The sequence below is a fragment of the Rutidosis leptorrhynchoides genome, chromosome 6 (genome assembly GCF_046630445.1).
Source record: "Rutidosis leptorrhynchoides isolate AG116_Rl617_1_P2 chromosome 6, CSIRO_AGI_Rlap_v1, whole genome shotgun sequence".
Classification (NCBI taxonomy): Eukaryota; Viridiplantae; Streptophyta; class Magnoliopsida; order Asterales; family Asteraceae; genus Rutidosis; species Rutidosis leptorrhynchoides.
Window position 1 is genome coordinate 101,765,848 of NC_092338.1, and position 10,808 is coordinate 101,776,655.

A 10,808-nucleotide genomic window follows, 5' to 3' on the forward strand; every position below is an offset into this window, starting at 1 on the left:
GAGGACAATAAAAAGGAAAATAAAAGCCAAGTGTGGGAAATTTTCACCGAGTTATTCAAAATACATATCACATATTTTTGTACAAATAATTGAAAATACTTTTGTTTTGGACGATAATTAACTGTTTTACCCGATGAAAGAAAAGAAGAGATGGATCTACACGATGAATCAATTCCATCGTTAAAAGGAAGTAAAGTCTTTCGAAAAAGATACGCGCTTCTTGATTTAGGTCATGAAGTTGTCGTCCAGACCAGCTGTAGGTTGATGAAAAATCTAGAAAAGTCATCACTAAAATCAGCAGGAAATCCACGAACCTCAGCATCAAACAGGGTCGTCAAGTGGTCAGATTTATCCTAACCATGAGAAGGATTTATCTCGTAAAATGGGGGGCACCGTGCAAATTAGCTGGATAAGACTAATGAATCAGATCCCCAGAAAGGATAATCTCCTTAAAGATTAAAAATCAGCTTTTAAGCCTGATATTACTCAATCCTAGAGATTGACCTTAAAGATTGAGAATTCAAACTCATGGAATTCAATGATATCTAAACTCGATCTTGAACGAGAAAATATTTTGATCAAATTATAAACCGATTTGTTTTCTGAAAACCCATTTTCAATGCGTTCATTACCATTGAACGTAAAATCCTAGGAATTCACCTGGAATTCATTAGGTCATCTGAACCAAATCGGGTGTCAACCGTAAGAACGGTGGTTGCATAGCATGGTTAAAGACAGGACCTTGTGCCAGACCGACAAATTATAAGGGTGAGCTTTACTATTGCTCCTACAAAGGATAGTAATTGCGTCCGACATGTTATAGACCATAATTAAAAGCATGTCAGGGGACATTGCCTTAACAGTTGCTTGTTCAACGCTTTCCTTTATAACCGGATGGTAGTTTACCGAAAGGTAATATACGGAGCAAGTATACTGGATGTGTTGCTTTTCTAATACAAGGTTACCAAGTGGGTGACACAAAACCACAAGTTTTGAGCTAAAATTTTCAAATCTGAAACCCACTAAGCCCACAAAAATATTTTGCAAACACCGGTGAAGGGTTATTCCGGAAAGATTATCTAGGGTAAAAACTAGATTTAATTTTCAAAAGATCAAATGTTTTCATAAAGATCCAATTTCCTTAAAGGATCTAAATTTTATAGTCATGTGGGACTGTAAACCACATCGTTACTACCATTGTTTATACCGCCGTATTGAAATCACTGATGTACAAAGTGTGAAGAATAAAGAAGTTATTCTAGTATTTCAAGACTATATTGCTTGAGGACAAGCAAGGCTCAAGTGTGGGAATATTTGATAATGCTAAAAACGAACATATATTTCATAGCATTATTCCTCAAGAAAGACAAGCTTTTAGTTGCAATTGTTCTATTTACAAGTGATATTCGTTTAAATAATAAAAGGTGAAGACAAAAGACAGATTCGACGAATTGAAGACACAAACGACCAAAAAGCTCAAAAGAACAAAATACAATCAAAGAAGTTCCAATTATTGATAAGAAACGTCTCAAAATTACAAGAGTACAAGATTCAAAACGCAAAGTACAAGATATTAAATTGTACGCAAGGACGTTCGAAAATCCGGAACCGGGACCAGAGTCAACTCTCAACGCACGACGCAACGGACTAAAAATTACAAGTCAACTATGCACAAGAATATAATATAATATATAATTAATTCTTAAAATTAATATATATATTATATTATATTATAAAACCGTCGGCAGAAGAAAACAACCAAATGTGAGCCTCCCCAGCTGGCCATGCGATCGCATGGCCTTGAAGAGCAAAGCTCATGCGATCGCATGAGCCCCTTTTCCAGATCACAGGCCTATAAAAATCGAGCTTTGGTGCACCATTTTTCAATATATATCAATCTCTCTATCTATATACGTAGTATATATTTATATTTTAATTTTAATTTTAATTCTAATATAAGGGTATGTTAGCGAATGTTGTAAGGGTGTAAGTCGAAATTCTGTCCGTGTAACGCTACGCGATTTTTAATCATTGTAAGTTATGTTCAACCTTTTTAATTTAATGTCTCGTAGCTAAGTTATTATTATGCTTATTTAATCCGAAGTAATCATGATGTTGGGCTAAAAATATTAAAATTGGGTAATATGGCTTTGTACCATAATTGGGGTTTGGACAAAAGAACGACACTTGTGGAAATGACTATGGGCTATTAATGGGCTTTATATTTGTTTAACTAAATGATAGTTTGTTAATGTTAATATAAAGATTTACAATTGGGCGTCCCTATAAATAACCATTTACACTCGATCGGACACGATGGGCGGGGTATTTATATGTACGAATAATCGTTCATTTAACCGGACACGGGAATGGATTAATAGCCACTAGAATTATTAAAATAGGGGTGAAATTATGTACAAGGACACTTGGCGTAATTGATAACAAAGTATTAAAACCTTGGGTTACATTCAGTCGGCATCCTGGTGTAATTATTAAACAAAGTATTAAAATCTTGTTACAGTTTAAGTCCCCAATTAGTTGGAATATTTGACTTCGGGTATAAGGATAATTTGACGAGGACAATCACACTTTATATTTATGACTGATGGACTGTTATGGACAAAAACCAGACGGACATATTAAATAATCCAGGACAAAGGACAATTAATCCATGGGCATAAAACTAAAATCAACACGTCAAACATCATGATTACGGAAGTTTAAATAAGCATAATTCTTTTATTTCATATTTAATTTCCTTTATTTTATATTTAATTGCATTTCTAATTATCGCACTTTTATTTATTGTTATTATATTTAATTGCAATTTTAATTATCGTACTTTTTAATTATCGCAAGTTTATTTTATCGCACTTTTATTATTCGCAATTTCATTATCGTTATTTACTTTACGCTTTAAATTAAGTCTTTTATTTATTTAATATTTTACATTTTGTTTTAACTGCAACTAAAGTTTTTAAAATCGACAAACCGGTCATTAAACGGTAAAAACCCCTTTATAATAATAATATTATATATATTTGTATTTTTATAAATTTAAACTAATATAGCGTTACGCTTTGTGAAAAAGATTCCCTATGGAACGAACCGGACTTACTAAAAACTACACTACTGTACGATTAGGTACACTGCCTATAAGTGTTGTAGCAAGGTTTAAGTATATCCATTCAATAAATAAATAAATATCTTGTGTAAAATTGTATCGTATTTAATAGTATTTCCTTGTAAAATTTAATAGTATTTTATACCCCTTAGCTTTAACTATCAACGACCATTGATCGCATTGACTCACAAAGGGAAGAAATTCGTTTGGGCGGCCGAACAAGAGGCAGCATTCCAAACCATGAAGCTGAAGTTAACCACCGTACCTATCTTGTCCCTTCCCGAAGGCAGTTACGACTTCGTTGTGTATTGCGATGCCTCGAAAAATGGTTTCAGGCGTGTATTGATGCAACGAACGAAGGTCATTGCTTACGCCTCTCGACAACTGAAGATTCACGAGCAAAATTACACAACGCACGATCTTGAGCTTGGAGCCGTTGTCTTTGCACTAAAACTATGGAGACACTATCTTTATGGAACAAAGAGTACCATCTTCACCGACCACAATAGCCTCCAACACATCTTTGATCAAAAGCAACTGAACATGAGACAACGACGATGGATCGAGACGCTGAACGACTATGATTGTGAACTTCGTTACCATCCTGGTAAGGCAAATGTTGTAGCCGATGCTTTAAGCCGAAAGGAAAGAATGGTACCTCTTCGTGTCCGAGCCTTGAAAATCACCATCCATTCGAATCTCAATAGCCAAATTCGAGTAGCCCAAGATGAGGCTCTCAAAGAGGAGAATATTTCTCATGAACATTTGAACATTCTCGTTTCTCGATTTGAGGTCAAGGAGACTGGACTCCGGTACTTTGTTGGAAGAATCTGGGTGCCAAGTTATGGGGATTTACGAAGCCTCATTCTAGACGAAGCCCACAAGTCAAGATATTCGATTCATCCAGGAGCCGGTAAGATGTACCACGATCTCAAGAAGCAGTATTGGTGGCCTAATCTCAAGAAGGATGTTGCTACTTATGTTGGGAAGTGTTTAACTTGTTCGAAAGTTAAGGCCGAACATCAAAGGCCATCTGGATTACTACAGCAACCAGAAATCCCGCAATGGAAGTGGGAAAGGATAACAATGGACTTCATTACGAAACTACCAAAGATGGTGGGTGGATACGATACCATTTGGGTTATTATCGACCGTCTCACTAAATCTGCACACTTCCTAGCCATGAAAGAAACTGATACGATGGAAAAACTCGCTCAGCTATACATAAAGGAAATTGTATCTCGTCATGGTGTGCCCTTATCGATTATTTCAGACCGAGATGCCCGTTTTGCTTCTAGATTTTGGCGTTCTTTGCAAGAAGCCTTGGGGAATCGTCTCAACATGAGCACTGCGTATCACCCGCAAACTGACGGAACAAGCGAGCGAACGATTCAAACTTTGGAGGACATGTTGCGTGCTTGTGTTATTGATTTCGGAAAAGCTTGAGAAAAACATTTTCTGCTAGCCGAATTCTCTTACAACAACAGTTATCATTCGAGCATTAATGCCGCACCTTTCGAAGAGTTGTATGGCCGCAAATACCGTTCTCCTATTTGTTGGGCCGAAGTGGGTGAGAAGCAAATCACCGGACCCGAACTCGTTCATGAAACAACCGAGAAGATTGTTCAAATTCAAGCGAGGCTCAAGACGGCCCGTGATCGCCAGAAGAGCCATGCCGACCTTAAATGAAAGGACTTCGAATTCAAAGTGAGTGATCGCGTAATGTTGAAAGTCGCACCTTGGAAAGGTGTAATCCTTTTCAGAAAGCGTGGAAAGTTAAACCCGAGGTACATCGATCCTTTTGAAATCTTGGAGCGTGTTGGACCCGATGCTTACCGTATGGATCTTCCGACTCAATTGAGCTCCGTTCATCCAACCTTTCATGTATCGAATCTGAAGAAGTGTCTTGCTGAACTAGAACTTGTCATACCACTAGAAGAACTTATGATTGATGACAAACTCCACTGCGTGGAAGAACCCGTTGAAATTATAGTTCTGAGGTCAAGACCTTGAAACGTAACTAGATTCCGATTGTCCGAGTCCGATGGAATGCAAAACGAGGACCCGAGTTTACTTGGGAGCGAGAGGATCAGATGATGCAGAAGTATCCTCACCTTTTCCTGACTCCACCATCTACCTCAGCTTAAATTTCGGGACGAAATTTTCTTTAACAGGTGGGTAATGTAACGATCTGACTTTTTCGACTTTTAATTATATTTATTTCTTTCACGAAACTGCATATTTGTGCATACTGTGTTAGATTATATTCTGATCATTAATTATGTTAATTACTTGCGTTAATGCCTTACAACATGTTTTTAAGTACTTAGTTACGTAACGTGATCCTGGATTTCATTTACGACCGTTAGAGTCACTTATTGATTAAAACGAGCTACGAACTTAGTACACGTTAAAATTTTGCCATAATTGGGATATTATGGCAACGTAAACGTAATTATTACTTATTAATGAAAATTACTTGGTTTTATGGTTCCTTAATTATGCTTAAGTGTTTACTAAGGCTTACTAGTTACCTTAATGGACTTAACACCTTAATGGACTTCCATGGCCCAACCTACTCAACTTAAGTGGGCTAGTAATGGGTTAATTAGCCCATGTAATCATAATTAAGTCCATGAAATTAATAAGACAAGTATTATGCATGCTTATGTACCAAGGCTTGCATTATGTCTCAAACCACCTAACATGTCACCATCACCATGTACTACCATCATGAACCACACCACATGAGGCCAAATGGTCCCCCCATCCTTGTCCCTTGAACCGTCGGCCACCACCCCCATCCCCACCAATTTTTATTTTATTTTTTCTTTTTCTTTCTTTGATAAATACCCACACTTCATTCATTTCTCTCATTTTCATTTTCATTCAAACACACACTCTTCTCTCTACTTTCTCACTCTAAAATTTCTCTTAAATACTTGAAGAACTTGTAAGTTCTTAACTTTTTTTTCTTTCTTTTCTTACTTTAATTCATAGATCATCATCATCATGAACAAAGATTCAAGTTTTGTAACTTGAATCTTCATAACTTTTGTTGATTTAAACTTTGTTTTGAAAAGTTTTCAAGAACATGAAGGATTCAAGCTTCTTAGCTTTGAATCTTCGTAATCTTGTTAGATCTAAGTTTATTTACTTAAGATCTCTTTATTTATGTTTAAAGGTCAAAACCCATGTTTATGATCTTCATGTAACTTGTAGATCCAACACTTTACTTTATGGATCTTCAAGAAAGTTTGAAATACAAGCTTACTAGCTTGATGTTTCTACAAAAAGTTAAGATAAGATCAAAGTTTGTTAACTTATGATCTTCTTTTGTTTGTTGTAGTTTAGATTTGTGACTTGTGTTTTCAAGAAACAAAAGATGCAAGCTTGCTAGCTTGAGATCTCATAAGTGTTGTTAGGAATCCAAGCTCTCTAGCTTAGGGTTTCATTTTTGTGTTTGATCTAAGTTGTGTAACTTATGATCTGCTACTTGGTTTAAACAAAAGTTCATTTGATTATGTTCATCTTACTTTACAAGATCTAAGTTTCATAACTTATGGTAGTGTAAAAGTTGAAAGTCTAAGTGTTATGACTTAGGGTTTCACCAAGAACATGAGATCTAGACTTTGTAGTCTAAGGTCTTTAATATTTAGCTAAGATCTAAGTTCTATAGCTTAAGGTCTTGCTTATTTAGTTTGATTCAAAGTTTATAGCTTAATAGAACTTGTGATTGTGTTGAAACTAGGAAATTGATGTAACTTTGGTTCATCATCTTGCTCAAACTCTTACATGCGTTGTATTTTGTTTCCTAGTCTTAACTTTGTGTTTTTATGGTTAAACCTTGGTTAAAGTGATGCTAAAACATCAAGAGTTGTACACTTGAGGCTTATACGCATCAAGGATGAGAACCGTGATGAGCATCAAACACCGAGAAACCCACCGGAGCACTTGCTTTCTGTTTTTCAGGGTCTGATCAGGCTCCTGAGCTTTTGGAAAAGTTGATTTCCAGATAGTTCAGTTCAAGTATATGACTTTTCGTTTAGGCCTTGCCTAAATCCGATGTACGGTTTAGGATTTATAGCCTTCCGAAAGTCACTACGCCCTTGTAACGATATGCTTAAATTTCTGACCTACTCGCACTTAAACCGTCGCCACGGTCAAACGAAGACGAGTTAGGTTCTGAAAACTGGTCAGCGGTTAGAGGACTCACATATGGAGCCTTGGCCACTAGTCTCATGTCATTTCATTTTGTATAGAGGTCGTAGCAGCTGAGCGAAATCATCCTTTGTTTCTGTCTCTATTCTCCATTGAAAACTTACTTTACTTTTTACGTATGATGTTGATGATGATGATACTTAAGACTTAACTTACGTACTTTTAAACACTTTTGGGATGATTTGAGGACCTTTCGGACCGACTTACTTGTTTACTTACCTCGTATCGACTTTTACAGCACTTTCACTGTGAGTTATAGCTCCCTTTTTACTTCAACTATTTTTGGAACTGAGAATACATGCGCTTTTTATGTTTTACTTACTAGGCATGAGTACTTAAACTTTATATATGTGTGGGTTATATAATGGCATAAACTTTCCCCTTAGCTCGGTAGCGTTTAGTCATTGGTTTTTGAACCGGTGAACGCGAATCTTAGATATGGATCCATAGGGTTTGACATCCCCACTCGGGCTAGTCGCGCTAGCATTTAACGGGTGTTTATTGCTTCGTAGACTTACGCACTTGCCAAGTGTACTTTTAGGGGGTGATATTACGTTAAGTTAGTTACCAAGTGCCCATGGATTATACATATACTTTTCATACTATTTTGAAATACGAAATCTCGTGGCCTACCTTACATTACTGTTACAATTAAACTATAGCTCACCAACATTCATGTTAACTTTTAAGCATGTTATTTCTCAGGTGCTTAGACGTTTGATGCTTCCGCTGTATTAGTCTCGCTGTTAGACTTGCTGTGTAGACTCCCGCTGCTTTTGTTTAGAGATGTCTCTGCATGAAACTTTTACTTTGCATTAACAAACTATGTTACTTTTGAACAATGAAATTGTAATGACCTTTGTGTCTCATACTTATGTTATTGCTTTCTATTCGTAGAAGCACACTATTGTTTGTAAAACATTTGATGTCGGTAAAGACGTTACCCCTTTTTATGAATGCAAACTTATTTTAAAACAGCATATAGTGTTTGACCTTGTAATGATCCTGTTGTTGATGATCCGTACACGTTAATTTTGTACGGGGCGTCACAATCGCGGAGGTATAGATGACTGGAAATATTGGGTCATGCGATCGCATGACAAAATCAAGTGACACTCATGCGATCGCATGAGTGTCGGTTCCAGCAAATGTCTATAAAACGAACCCGAATTCATTTTAGTTTCATTCAGTTTCTTTTACTCAGTGTTATTAATATTAATTATATTCTTCTTATTATTATTAAGATTAATATTATTAATCTTATTATTATTATTACTAGTATTAGTATTAGTATTATTTATACATGAAATACTACGACGACGTTCTCTTCGCATGTTTACAAATGAGTTTTCAAATGGGTTAGAGCTAAGAAAAATATGAGTTATAGCTATGGAGGTTATGGGCAGAGGCGAAATTGGTATGGGGCAGGGGGCGAGCGCCCCCAGTGGATTTTTTTTTTCAGTGTAAAAATTTTGGGTTTTTCGACTTTGCCCCGGTGAATTTTTTTTTTTGCCCCCAAACCTACATATTTTGCCCCAAAACCTTCAAATTTTGCCCCAAATTCTCCAACTTTTGCCACAAAATCTTCAAATTTTGCCCCAAAATCTTCAAATTTTGCCCCAAAATCTCCAACTTTTGCCCCAAAATCTTCAAATTTTGTCCAAAAAAAATTGCTACGGTTTAAATTTTTTTTTTGCCCCCGATGAAAAAAATCCTAGTTTCGCCTCTGGTTATGGGTATGGTTCATGGGTTTTGTTCGTGAATCCGAGGCCAACCCTGTACTTGTTCAGTACCATCATATGCATAATCGCTAAGAAATACAGTATTGTGAGTTTCATTTGCCCCCTTTGTAATTGCTTTTGCAATCTATATTTTTGGGCTGAGAATACATGCACTTTATTTTAAACGCAATGGATACAAGTACATACTAAATTCTACACCGAGTTTGAACCGAAAATCCCTTAGCTTTGGTAACTAGTAACTGTCCGTTATAAGAACTGGTGGGCGCGAGTAGTTATATATGGATCCATAGAGCTTGACATCCCCGTCTGTTCCAGGTATAGAAACCCTAGCCTGAACTATAAAACAGACGTATACTATTTGAGTTTAATACACGTTGGATTGCGTGTATTGTACATGTTGGTTGCATGTATGTTAAAACAGGGGTACTTATTATAACGTTAAAGTTTAGTTAATAGGGTGCTCAATCTTGTAGAATATTTTGATAAACGTTTCTGGATGAAACAACTGAAATCTTGTGATCCACCTTTATATACAGATTATGCGCAACATTAAAACTATGAACTCACCAACCTTTGTGTTGACACTTTTAAGCATATTTATTCTAAGGTTCCTAGAAGTCTTCCGCTGTTTGCTTATATGTTATACAAGCTATGTGCATGGAGTCATACATGCTCTATTCGAGAAAACGTTGCATTCACAAAATCATCACCATGTATCTTAATTTGACTGCATTGTCAATGGATGTAGTATTGTAAACTATTATTTACGGTGATTGTCTATATGTAGAAATCATCAGTTGTCAAAAACCTTGGAATTAGATATTCATTTATGGTGTGCCTTTTCAAAAGAATGCAATGTTTACAAAACGTATCATGTAGAGGTCAGTACCTCACTGTGAAATCGATGAATGATGTATTCGTCCAAATGGAATTGGACGGGTCATCGGAGCTTGAGGTTATAGGGAACTAGAATTTGCATTAGTGTGTTTAACTGGTAATTGTTAGGATGCATTAGTGAGTCTGGACTATGATCGTATTTGTTTTACCGATTTTTTTCTTATCATTTCTTATCGAAAATTACCTGTCTACCATCTTAAGTCTAAACGCGTTTTACTGCATTGATTGCATAGATGGTATATAGTCAAAATTCATATTTTGGCATATCTATTATAGTAAACTTTGCCTGACATCTTCCGTAAAATCCTCCGTAATTTATGGATTTTTGGTATTATATGTACATATGTAAATTATGTATTGAAGAATACCAATCTAAATCCTACAATCTATTTCATATCAAAAATCATTTCCCTGATTATACAATATGGATCACGTATCTAGTTCAAATTTCTTAGATTCCGACAACTATTCAGATATGGAGTTTCACTCAAGCTCCGAAAGCAGTGTGACCGGAATGGATCAACCAATTAGCCATCATCTATTCTAGAAGAATTGGGGATGGGTTCGTAGTCTACTTAATCATTGGAGACAAGAAGAAGGCGATCCCTTCCATCCACCACATTCCCCTCTTGGCGAGGAACCTGAAGCATTTACCGGCGAACCTGTTCGTAATACCATTTTCTCTCTCATTTTTAGAGTATCTCGTCATGATTATATACTATCTCAAATTCTAGATCTTATTCTTCCGCTCGTCCGAACCGACAACTACCCCGGTGTAATAGAAGAAGTCAACGAGCTTCGCGCTCGGGTAGTGGCTTTGGAAA